Source organism: Pelophylax lessonae (genome assembly GCF_965119305.1).
Source record: "Pelophylax lessonae genome assembly, chromosome: 1".
Lineage (NCBI taxonomy): Eukaryota > Metazoa > Chordata > Amphibia > Anura > Ranidae > Pelophylax > Pelophylax lessonae.
The window spans coordinates 652,244,475-652,256,909 of NC_138768.1; positions in this window are offsets into that span (position 1 = coordinate 652,244,475).

Consider the following 12,435-nt stretch of genomic DNA (forward strand, 5'->3'; position numbering starts at 1 on the left):
CAGAATAACCCATCCTAGGGAAATCATCTCATGTGACCCACACTTGGCACCCAACAAGGTAGGGGAACATGGAGGAGGTACCACCTGCCTACCCTTACAAACATTACCTATTTTCTGCACACATATAGCTCAGTGCCCATTTTCCATGTTATCAGCGAGATCTGCCATATACAGTGCCTTATACCTCTCTATTACACAAAGTGTCTCATGCATCTAATATAGAGCCTTTAGACTTCTCTCTTGCATGCAGTACACCCAGTGCCTCATGCTGTAGCTCTTTCATAACATTAAGCCAGAGCAAATTGTTCTGCTCTTGTTACTGGCATTCTTTATGTTTAACAGCAATGGATCACATGAAATTATAGGAAGACTGATGCCTCAAGCACACTGGGTGTTTGCCAAGCTCTTCGAGAGGCAGTGGGTCACAAGAGCGGTGATTGGCACACTGACACAGAAGCAGACAGGCAGGGAGAGGGGGGCGAGAGGACAAAGGAGAATAGGAGAGCTGTGGATGATGGAGACACGTAAACTGACCACGGTGTCTGGGCTATGCAGCCATGGTATACCGTGGTCAGTTTACAGAGGAGAGGTTATAGCCAGGCAGGATCAGCCAGGTATTTTAGGTGATAGAAGGGGCTAAATTACACAGCACAAGCACTGTGCTGTATAACATGTTTTAAGGCAACAGGATCAATTTTTTTTTTTTTTTTAGGTTAACAAATGCTTTAAAAATAAATGCTGCCGCTTGCCCTTAAAAAAATACTCAAAATAAGTATAATGACTAAGCCCCTCCCCTTCATGACATTATTGAAAAAGTGGCGGAGCATGGGTACCCCTAAAATTATGCCCCCCCTGAAAAAAGTTCTGCGGATGCCCATGGTCATTAGGGCAGTGTACAGCCATGATGTCCCCAAACTTTCTCAATGTCTTATTGCATTAATAATTTAATTTGTTAATTTAAAAGATAATCAAATTTAAAGGCATGGGTTTGAAACTTTTGTAAATGGATCTGCAAACATTTAAATTATCCAGCAACCACTTATGAAAATAGCTTGTGTCCTAATTATATGCAATCATAATTTTATGGTGGTATCTTATGCTCAATTAAAGTACTGGATTTTTAGGAACCAAAGCTAAAGTAATGTAGTTCTAATTAAGTGGTTGCATATAGAATAATGTATTTAATGTTATAATATGGGACTGAGGGGACCACATGAAGGTACAAATAAATCAGAATGAAAGTCAGTGGCGGCTGGTACTCAAAATTTTTTTGGGGGGGGGGGGGGCGCAAAAAGAAAAATGTAATAGGTATTGCTTCGCGGCAAAAAACGCGGTAAAAAATTGCGTGACTTTGAGGTCATGGTACAGGCATGGCACAGATGGTATAGGCATGGCACAGGTGATGGTACAGGCATGGCACAGATGATGGTATAGGCATGGCACAGGTGATGGTATAGGCATGGCACAGGTGATGGTACAGGCATGGCACAGATGATGGTATAGGCATGGCACAGGTGATGGTATAGGCATGGCACAGGTGATGGTATAGGCATGGAACAGGTGAAGGAATAGGCATGGCACAGGTGATGGAATAGGCATGGCACAGGTGATGGTATAGGCATGGCACAGGTGATGGAATAGGCATGGCACAAGTGATGGAATAGGCATTGCACAGGTGATGGTACAGGCATGGCACAGGTGATGGTACAGGCATGGCACAGATGATGGTATAGGCATGGCACAGGTGATGGAATAGGCATGGCACAGGTGATGGAATAGGCATGGCACAGATGATGGTATAGGCATGGCACAGGTGATGGAATAGGCATGGCACAGGTGATGGTATAGGCATGGCACAGGTGATGGTATAGGCATGGCACAAGTGATGGAATAGGCATTGCACAGGTGATGGCACAGGCATGGCACAGGTGATGGTACAGGCATGGCACAGGTGATGGTATAGGCATGGCACAGATGGTATAGGCATGGCACAGGTGATGGAATAGGCATGGCACAGGTGATGGTATAGGCATGGCACAGATGATGGAATAGGCATGGCACAGATGATGGAATAGGCATGGCACAGGTGATGGAATAGGCATGGCACAGGTGATGGTATAGGCATGGCACAGGTGATGGAATAGGCATGGCACAAGTGATGGAATAGGCATTGCACAGGTGATGGTACAGGCATGGCACAGGTGATGGTACAGGCATGGCACAGGTGATGGAATAGGCATGGCACAGGTGATGGTACAGGCATGGCACAGGTGATGGAATAGGCATGGCACAGATGGTACAGTTATGGCACAGGTGATGGAATAGGCATGGCACAGGTGATGGTATAGGCATGGCACAGATGATGGAATAGGCATGGCACAGGTGATGGTATAGGCATGGCACAGGTGATGGAATAGGCATGGCACAAGTGATGGAATAGGCATTGCACAGGTGATGGTACAGGCATGGCACAGGTGATGGTATAGGCATGGCACAGATGGTATAGGCATGGCACAGGTGATGGAATAGGCATGGCACAGGTGGTACAGGCATGGCACAGGTGATGGAATAGGCATGGCACAGATGGTACAGGCATGGCACAGGTGATGGAATAGGCATGGCACAGATGGTATAGGCATGGCACAGGTGATGGAATAGGCATGGCACAGGTGATGGTAAGGTCATGGCACAGGTGATGGAATAGGCATGGCACAGATGGTATAGGCATGGCACAGGTGATAGAATAGGCATGGCACAGATGATGGTATAGGCATGGCACAGGTGATGGAATAGGCATGGCACAGATGGTACAGGCATGGCACAGGTGATGGTATAGGCAGGGCACAGATGGTACAGGCATGGCACAGGTGATGGAATAGGCATGGCACAGATGGTATAGGCATGGCACAGGTGATGGAATATGCATGGCACAGATGGTACAGGCAAGGCACAGGTGATGGAATAGGCATGGCACAGGTGATGGTAAGGTCATGGCACAGGTGATGGAATAGGCATGGCACAGATGGTACAGGCATGGCACAGGTGATAGAATAGGCATGGCACAGGTGATGGTATATGCATGGCACAGGTGATGGAATAGGCATGGCACAGATGGTACAGGCATGGCACAGGTGATGGTATATGCATGGCACAGGTGATGGAATAGGCATGGCACAGATGGTACAGGCATGGCACAGGTGATAGAATAGGCATGGCACAGGTGATGGAATAGGCATGGCACAGATGGTACAGGCATGGCACAGGTGATGGAATAGGCATGGCACAGGTGACGAGTCAGCACTTCCCTGGCTGAGACACTTACCTGGCGACGGCTCGGCTCCCGGCGGCGGCTTCTCCCCCTCCTCGCTACTCCGACGTCTGTCCTCTTCTGCTCGGCACCAATGGAGCGGGCTCCAAAAGGGGGGTGGGTGTAGCGCAGTGCTCTGCGCTACAGTTACGCCCCAGAAGGCCGCCTCTCGGCGCCTCTGCGGGTGGAAAACCCCACCCCCCATAGGCACCAATGAGGCGGGCGCCCCTTGCAAAAATTTTTTTTTTTTTAATCTTTTTTTTTTTCTTTTTCCTTTTTGGGGGGGGGGGGGGGGGCAGCGCCCCTGCGCCCCCTATGGGCCGGCCGCCACTGATGAAAGTCATCATAGAGGTTGCCTATTAAAGAGGACACATATTTCTTACATCTAATTGTTTAAAAGAGAAGTAGAGCCAAACCTTTTTGGCCCTACTTCTCTTCTGGGTCACAGGAGTGCACCTAATATTTCTTTAGCCCACTGTCGGCTGACGTCACAGAGCTGATCCAAGTTATGCAGGGATCCCCACAGTAATGTCGGGATCCACCTAGATGCTTGCCTGGCAACTGGCTCAGTCTTTCAGTGTGCTGTTTCACAGGATGGTGCTCCAGTGAGAGCTGGACGGGTAGAGCAGAGAGCCGGTGGCTTGCTTACAATGACCAATCTCTGCTCAGTGAAGACCGAGAACTGAGCTATCAGCGGTAATGTGATCGTTCAGTTCTTGGTCTTAAAGCCGGCGGGGGAACAGCTGCAGCATCAGAATAATGCTGTAGCCATATAGGTGAATATTTGTGTTTATTTTTTGGTATACCACACTCCTCCTTTAATCATTTTCTTCAGTTAGCATTTTTGGTTTTATTGATAGGGGGCAGAATATTTGTATCTGTACTAGATGTAGCACCCTACAAGGTAGGTGCTAGGCAAAGTATAGTGAGCCTAGCTGCCTAACAGCAGGGCCATGGTTTTCAGCTGGGCTGTCATGTCTCCCAGGTGTAGTTGTTGAGACTGGGGATAAAGTCAATGATTACATGGCGCTCTCTGATGGTGGGTGGCATACCATGAGGTAAAGAGGTAAAAATATAGAAAGTAAAAAATGGGTAGAAAAATATAAAAAAGGATGAGGTGGAAGGGGGGAGGGGGCCCACGAAAGCGGCTGCCAGCTGGAGCAAAGAGAGGCTCTGAGGAGAATAAACAAAAAGAAAGCAGTGCCAGCTTAGTGAAGCATAAGGTTTATTAATACAAAAAACATATAGTGACTTACTCTTAGGTAAGTAAAGGCCGGTAGGGTAGGTGAATGAGATCATCCATCTTCTTGTCCTGGATACCGTTGTGGAAAGGAGGGGTGCAGGGTGCCGGTGAGGCGTGGAGGCTGTTGTCTGGCAGCCTGTCTGATGGTGCTGTGGTGGTGGAGGACTCTCAGTGGGCTCCACTTCCTACTTCCTGTCAGCCCGACATCACTTCCTGTGAGGCGGAGGGAAAGATGGGCGTTGCTAGCTTTCGGAGCATCCGTGCTCCTTCATTAGGCGGTCTGACCTCCGCCTCACAGGAAGTGATGTCGGGCTGACAGGAAGTAGGAAGTGGAGCCCCACTGAGAGACCTCCACCACCACAGCACCATCAGACAGGCTGCCAGACAACAGCCTCCACGCACCACCGCACCCTGCACCCCTCCTTTCCACAATGGTATCCAGGACAAGAAGATGGATGATCTCATTCACCTACCCTACCTGCCTTTACTTACCTAAGAGTAAATCACTATGTGTTTTTTGTATTAATAAACCTTATGCTTCACTAAGCTGGCGCTGCTTTCTTTTTGTTGAGACTGGGGAGTCTCCCCACTGTGCTCCATGAGAAGGTTCTCATTGGGCAGTGGAGGAAACCCATCCAATGGCACACTCAGGCCTGTATCTACCCCAGAAAGGCAGACTCTGCCGCACAGGATTCTGGGAGTGGGTATAAGTTTGAGGGGAGTGCATGACGCAGCGTCTTTGGCGGGAAGCAGAGTCCCAGGAGGGAGAGTACGGCTGTCTCTCCTCCTGTCAGCAGGATCAGGTTTCCCGGGTGGCTTGCCTGAGGGGACAGAGTGAGCTAAGCTGAGCTGCAGAGAGGATCCGGTGTGCCGAGGACCAGCGGAGCAGAGGGGGTCCAGTTTCAGGAAAGCATTCCCAGTTCGTGAGTACTGTAAACTGCCCCTGGGGGTCTGCCTAGCAGAGGGACCACTCCGGTGAAGGTCCAAGGGATCCAGGAGTCAGCTAGCTGAAAAGGGGTTGCCAGTGTTGACCCTGAAGTGTAGAGGGGGTGCCTAGTGAGAGGACCCTGAAGTGTAGAAGGGGTGCCTGCGGTTGGACCCTGAAGAGTTAAAGTGTACAGTGTGCAGTGTACAGTGTTGTCCCCCCCCTCCCGCCGCCTTCCGTGGCTTTGCCCGGATCTCCCTTCCCACCGGGAGACTCGAGCACCCGGCGCATCCGCCGTCACATCCGAGTTACTCTGATGCTAAAGGAGGCAAATTCAAAAAATTAGTGTATTCAAAAATGCAGTTTTGAATACATGGAAGTGTAGTGGAGGGGTCTGGGGTCTTTTAGACCCTCGATCCCTCCATAAAGAGTACCTGTCACTGCATATTACTGTCACAAGGGATGTTTACATTGCTTGTGACAGCAATAAAAGTGATCAGATTTTTTTAAAACCTGTGATAAAGTTAAAAAAAAATAAATAAATAGGAAAACATTTTTTTAGCCGCCCCCGTTGCCGGGAGCTTAAGTGGTTAAGACAACTCCTCCGATAAGGGCACAGATGGTGAATACAAAATTAATTAAAATTAGATTTAGATATACTGTGATTTATTTTCTGTTTCTATAAACCTTCTTTTCCACCTGTAAGAGTACCCACCTTTGCTTTTGTTAGTACTCAGGTCTCTCTGTCATATCTAATAATAGGTTTGAAAAAAGATCTATAATCCTGAATTTTAGATCTCTGTGACACAATCTTTGATCTTATAACTGTCTTTGGTGAATAATAATATCTGTCTCCAGAAGCTACTGCGGCTTTTATTTCCTGGGACACATCATTGTCTTCATTTATCATGGAACCCAGTAACAGAATGACTTTTCTCTTTCGTATCTGTTCTCCCCCATCATATTTCAATCACATCTTTCCATTCAATTATTATGTCATGAATAATATGGATGAACGAATTTGCTGGGGTCAGAGTTAGTGGCCGACCAGGTTGCTATCACTGTTACTGGATGCCTCTGGCAAATGACCCCTGGCATCACTACTGATTTTTGTTTGTTTTTTTGGTGTATTTTGTTCAATAATTAACCACTTTAAGACCGCTCACTGTGCTGCTACTGCGGCTCCTCTGGGTCCAGCGACGTAGACCTACGTCGCTGGACTCCTAGTGGTCTCAGCAGCGTGTGTGCGCCGCCGGAGGCTCGCTCCCGCTGTGTCGCCGCCTCTCTTCCCCCGATTGTTGGGGAAAGTGTGAGAAGATCCGCCTGCTTGTATAAACAAAGCAGGCGGATCTTCTCTGTGACAGACAGGGAGAGATCACAGGATTCAGCATAACTGAACCTGCGATCTCTATCTGTGTCACAGAACCCCCCTCCCCCCACACACGTCAGTAAGCATGAGGCATACATTTAACCCCTTGATCACCAACAGTGTTAACCCCTTCCCTGCCAGTGTCATTATTAGGCTCCATGTGCACGGAACGCTGGAAATGGCCGTTAAGGAGCAGTAGGGCGTTTTTTTTAGAAGCCCCTGAACCCATCTACATTTTATCTTATCTGTCCATGTACACCAGGTCGTTTGCGGTCGTTTGCGGGCAGTTGCGTTCAGGGACTTTTTTTAGAACGCAATTATTTGCGTTCGAACGTGTTTTCCGGCGTTTCAAACGCAAAAAACACGACCAAACGCGTCCGAACGCGTCCGAACGCGACCGAACACGATGACCCGCGTTTGGCATTCACGTTTTTCCATTTTAAAGGGGAATAATTTTTTTGACCTCTAGGAACGGTTCTAAATGCAAACGCCCGCAAACGCCCGCTAAACGCGGGTACAAACGCGACCGAACGGACGTTTCAAACATCCTAAAAATTCCAGCATTCAAAGGGACTTTTAACAACGTCCCGTGTACATGGAGCCTTACAGTAACAGTGCATATTTATAGTAATATCACTGGTCCCCCCAAAAGTGTCAAAAATGTCAGTTAGGGGTCCGATCTGTCCACCACAATGTCACAGTCCCGCAAAAAAACGCAGATCGCCACCATAACTAGTAAAAAAAACAGAAAAAACAAAAAGAAATGACATAAATCTTTCCCGTAGTTAGTAAACGCAATAACTTTTGCGCAAACCAATCAAAATACGCTTATTGCAATTTTTTTTTACAAAAAATATGTAGCAGAAAACAAATTGGCCTAACGTGTTAAAAAAAATTTTTGGGAATGTTATATATCAGAATGTGAAAAATATTGTTTTTTTTTTCAAAATTGTCGCTGTTTTTTTTCAAAAATTTAAAATCGCACAGGTCATCAAATACCACCAAAATAAAGCTCTATTTGTGGGGAAAATAACTACGTAAATTTAATTTGGGTAAAGCGTTGCACGGCCGCGCAATTGTCCGTTAAAATAATGCAGTGCTGAATCGCAAAATATGGCCTGGTCAGGAATGGGGTAAAATCTTCCGGTCTTAAAGTGGATAAAAATACACCCATTGAGAATTTTTTTGTCACAGACAAGTAGCTAAATACATTTTGGCCTAAATATGTGACAAAAATTGAATATATTGGATATTTTTTAGCAGTCAACTTAGAAAATGTAAATTTTTCGCAAAATGTTCACTATTTTTTTATTAATATCGTAAAAAATAAAAATCGCACAGGTGATCAAATGCCACCAAAAGAAAGCTCTGTTTGTGGGAAAAAAAATATGTAAATTTTGTTCGGGTACAGCACTGCATGACCACGCAATTGTCAGTTAAATTCGTGTAGTGCCAAGTTGAAAAAAGTGGCCTGGTCATTGAGCAGCAAAATCTTCCGGGTCTAAAGTGGTTAAAGAGCTCGAACTCTTGTTTTTTCGATAAACGATACCTGGAAGATCAAACTTTTATTTTTTGGGGATATTTAAAAGTATGGTCTTAGATATAGGACTTGTTGTACCTCAAGCAGCTTGAGGGAAAGGTATATTGTGGGGCAACAATTTTAACCCCTGGCACGCTGACATCCTGAAAAAAGGCTCACCAAATCACCAGGTTCCGGTGTAGGGGAGAGAAAATAAAAGTTAGTTAAAACTCCCTTGCTCTACCTATAAAGTTACACACAAGAAATTATTCCCAATTCTCCATTCTGACACAGTTGGGTTATTTACTAAAACTGGAGAGTGCAAAATCTGGTGCAGCTCTGCAAAGAAACCAATCAGCTTCCAGGTTCTATTATCAAAGCTTAATTGAACAATGTGAAGTTAGAAGCTGATTGGCTACCATGCACATCCGCACTAGATTTCACACTCTCCAGTTTTAGTAAATCAATGCCATTCTGTCACAGTCTGAGACCGCATTCACACTGAAGCGGTACGACTCCTGCACGACTTCGGGGGCGACCTGTGAAGTCCCATGCACCGCGACTTCGGCGCGACTTGCACGGATTTCACATAATTGAAGTCAATGCAAGTTGCTCCGAGGTCGCCCCAAAGTAGTACAGGACCCTTTTTCTAAGTCGGAGCGACTTGTGTCACTCCTATTAGAACGGGTCTTGTAGCAGTGCATGGACCGCGATGGACCGTGACTTGTCAGGCTGACAAGTCGCCTGACAAGTCGCGGCAGTGTGAATGGAGCCTTAATCGTACATCAGTCTTGACCACACTGTCTGTGTTATCACAAGAAGACTATTAAGCCCTCCTAGTTGTCATTATGGGCTACAAAACAATTTTTTTTTGTGTTATATAAATTAGTTTACATTTCTATAGCACCTTTCACTCGGGGACTCAAAGCAATAAACATCAAATTTACAGTTAAAAACTGTTCTTGTACCCCGTACAGTATGTCTCACTAAACATATAGTACTCAATAATAAAAACAGAAAAAGTAGGTTCAAGCATAGGTGTACTTTTATGAACGGGTGAATTTTTTTCTCCCTTGGCTTCTCTACAGTTCTCCGGGGAAAATGATCACATCTGGCACCCATTTTATGAATTGGAGAACTTCAGTTCGCCCAGGGTGATCAGAGGAGAACGGTTTTCTCGGAGATCTGTGTAGAAGTCAATGGGGCGTCTGTAATCTCGTGAGACAAAGCGAGATTACCGTAGTATGAAAATCCCTGGCGCGCTTTAACAAGCAGTGATAAATTATCACTGCTGAGTGCACAAGGTTAATAAATAATAGTCCCCTTACATAAATATACATATATATACACTGAATACACACACACATACATTGTATATATATATACACATTAAATATATATCTACATGTATGTGTGTATATATATATACATGTATATATATACATAAATATGGCAGGGGGACATGATTACTGTGTTGGGGGGTCTGAACGAGGAAGAAGGAAGTCCATAATCTTCCTTTTTCCCCCTCAGTTCTCCCCCGATTCTGTCTTCATTCCCCGCTTCACAAGCTCCAGGCTGGTGAACCCGGGAGTGTGAATTCTGACCCAGATCGCCAGTGAAGTGCGGGGATCGCAGCTTCATAGCCTGGCCATTTCTGTGTCTGTCAATGACAGATTCCCGTGTGAAGAGATGATCAGCGGAGAACATGTTCTCCCCCGATCATTTCTGTTTCATAAACTGAGAATGATCGGAAATGAGCTGTGATCAGCAGGATCACTGGTCATCTCCGTTTCATAAAAGGACACCTTAATGCTGTGTAGCAAATCTATTGCTAAGAAATCCAGTAAAGAAAATAGAGCATGCAGTTTGTTGGAACGTCTATCTTAATATTCCAAAAGACATTATGGATGTCTATTTATGGAACTGTTTATCCAAGACTCTATGGATGTTTTCACATGGAACTATTCATTCAACACATTTCCTGGAAAAATAAGTACGCTTTATCAAGGGCAAGCAGTGAAATACAAAGCTGATACACACATACACTATATTACCAAAATTATTGGGATGCCTGACTTTACACACACATTAACTTTAATAGCATCCCAGTCTTAGTCTGTAAGGTTTGATATTGAGTTGGCCCACCCTTTGCAACTATAACAGCTTCAACTCTTCTGGGAAGGCTGTCCACAAGGTTTAGGAGTGTGTCTATGGCAATGTTTGACCATTCTTCCAGAAGTGCATTCTGTGCTCTAATTCATCCCTAAGGTGTTCTATCGGGTTGAGGTCAGGACTCTGTGCAGGCCATTCAAGTTCATTCACCTCATATTCGCTCATCCATGCCTTTATGGACCTTGCTGTGTGCACTGGTCCAAATCATTTGGTAGAGGGGGGATTACGGCGTGAGGTTGTTTTTCATGGGTTGGGCTCGACCCCTTAGTTCCAGTGAAGGCAACTCTTTAGGCATCAGCATATCAAGCCATTTTGGACAATTTCATGCTGACAACTTTGTGGGAACAGTTTGGGGATGGCCCCTTCTTGTTCCAACATGACTGCGCACCAGTGCACAAAGCAAGGTCCAAAAAAGACATGGATGAGTTTGGGATGAAGGAACCTGACTGGCCTGCACAGAGTCCCGACCTAAACCTGATAAAACACCTTTGGCATGAATTAGAGAGCAGACTGCGAGCCAGGCCTTCTCGTTCAACATCAGTGCATGACCTCACAAATGCGCTTCTGAAAGAATGGTCAAACATTCCCATAGACACACTGCAAAACCTTGTGGGCAGCTTTTCCAGAAGAGTTGAAGCTGTTATAGTTGCAAAGGGTGGGCCAACTCAATATTGAACCCTACAGATTAAGACTGGGATGCCATTAAAGTTAATGTGCGTATAAAGACAGGCGTTCCAATACTTATATAAGTATACACAAATTGTTTTATCTGGCAAATTGCAATGTAGTGCAGTCAGTGACTAATGCACCCCTGGCACACTGTATTGCCATATATGTATAGCAAAATAGAGTGGCTTGTAATAGTTCATTTCATAGTAATCACTTTTTGTGTTTAGTACAGGGGCGTCACAAGGGGGGTGCGGAGGGGGAAGACCGCACCAGGGTGTCCACCGGGGGGAGGGTGACACCCAGGCCCTGATTGGACAATCGGGAGAATTCAGGACTGGTTGCTTAGCTGAGAGGAGGCGGGACGGAGAGAAGACATCCTCGGGTCTGAGAGGAGGCGGGACGGATTGCTTAGCTGGGAGGAAACTGGACGGAGGTAGAGAAAAAATTTAATCAGCGAGCTCTGCATTATTACAATTATGCTCGACCTCCGTCCCGCCTCCTCCCAGCTAAGCAGTTCGTCCCGCCTCCTCCCAGCTAAGCAGTTCGTCCCACCTCCGCCCCGCCTCCTCTCAGACCCAAGGATGTCTTCTCTCCATCACGCCTCCTCCCAGCTAAGCACTTTGTCCCGCCCCTGCCCTGCCTCCTCTCCATCCTGTCTCCTCTCAGCTAAGTAATCGGTCCTGTCTCCTCTCTGTCAGCAGTGACGTAATGGCGCCGGCGGGGCGCCATTTTTAAATCTAAAGCAAAATACTGCAGTGGCTCAGCAGTGGCGCGCGCCTCTCATCACGGCCAGGTAAGACCCCTCCACAGCCTCTGACCACCTCCCCCTGTACCATGTCTGCAGCCTCTGACCATCTCTCCCTGTACCATGTCCACAGCCTCTGACCATCTCCCCCTGTTCCATGTCCACAGCCTCTAACCATCTCTCCCTGTACCATGTCTGCAGCCTCGAACCATCTCCCCCTGTACCTGGTCTGCAGCCTCTGACCATCTCCCCCCTGTACCATGTCTGCAGCCTCTGACCATCTCACCCCTGTACCATGTCTGCAGCCTCTGACCATCTCCCCCTGTACCATGTCTGCAGCCTATGACCATCTCCCCCTGTACCATGTCTGCAGCCTCTTACCATCTCCCCCTGTACCATGTCCGCAGCCTCTGACCATCTCCCCCTGTACCATGTCCGCAGCCTCTAACCATCTCCCCCTGTACCATGTCCACAGCCTCTGACCAT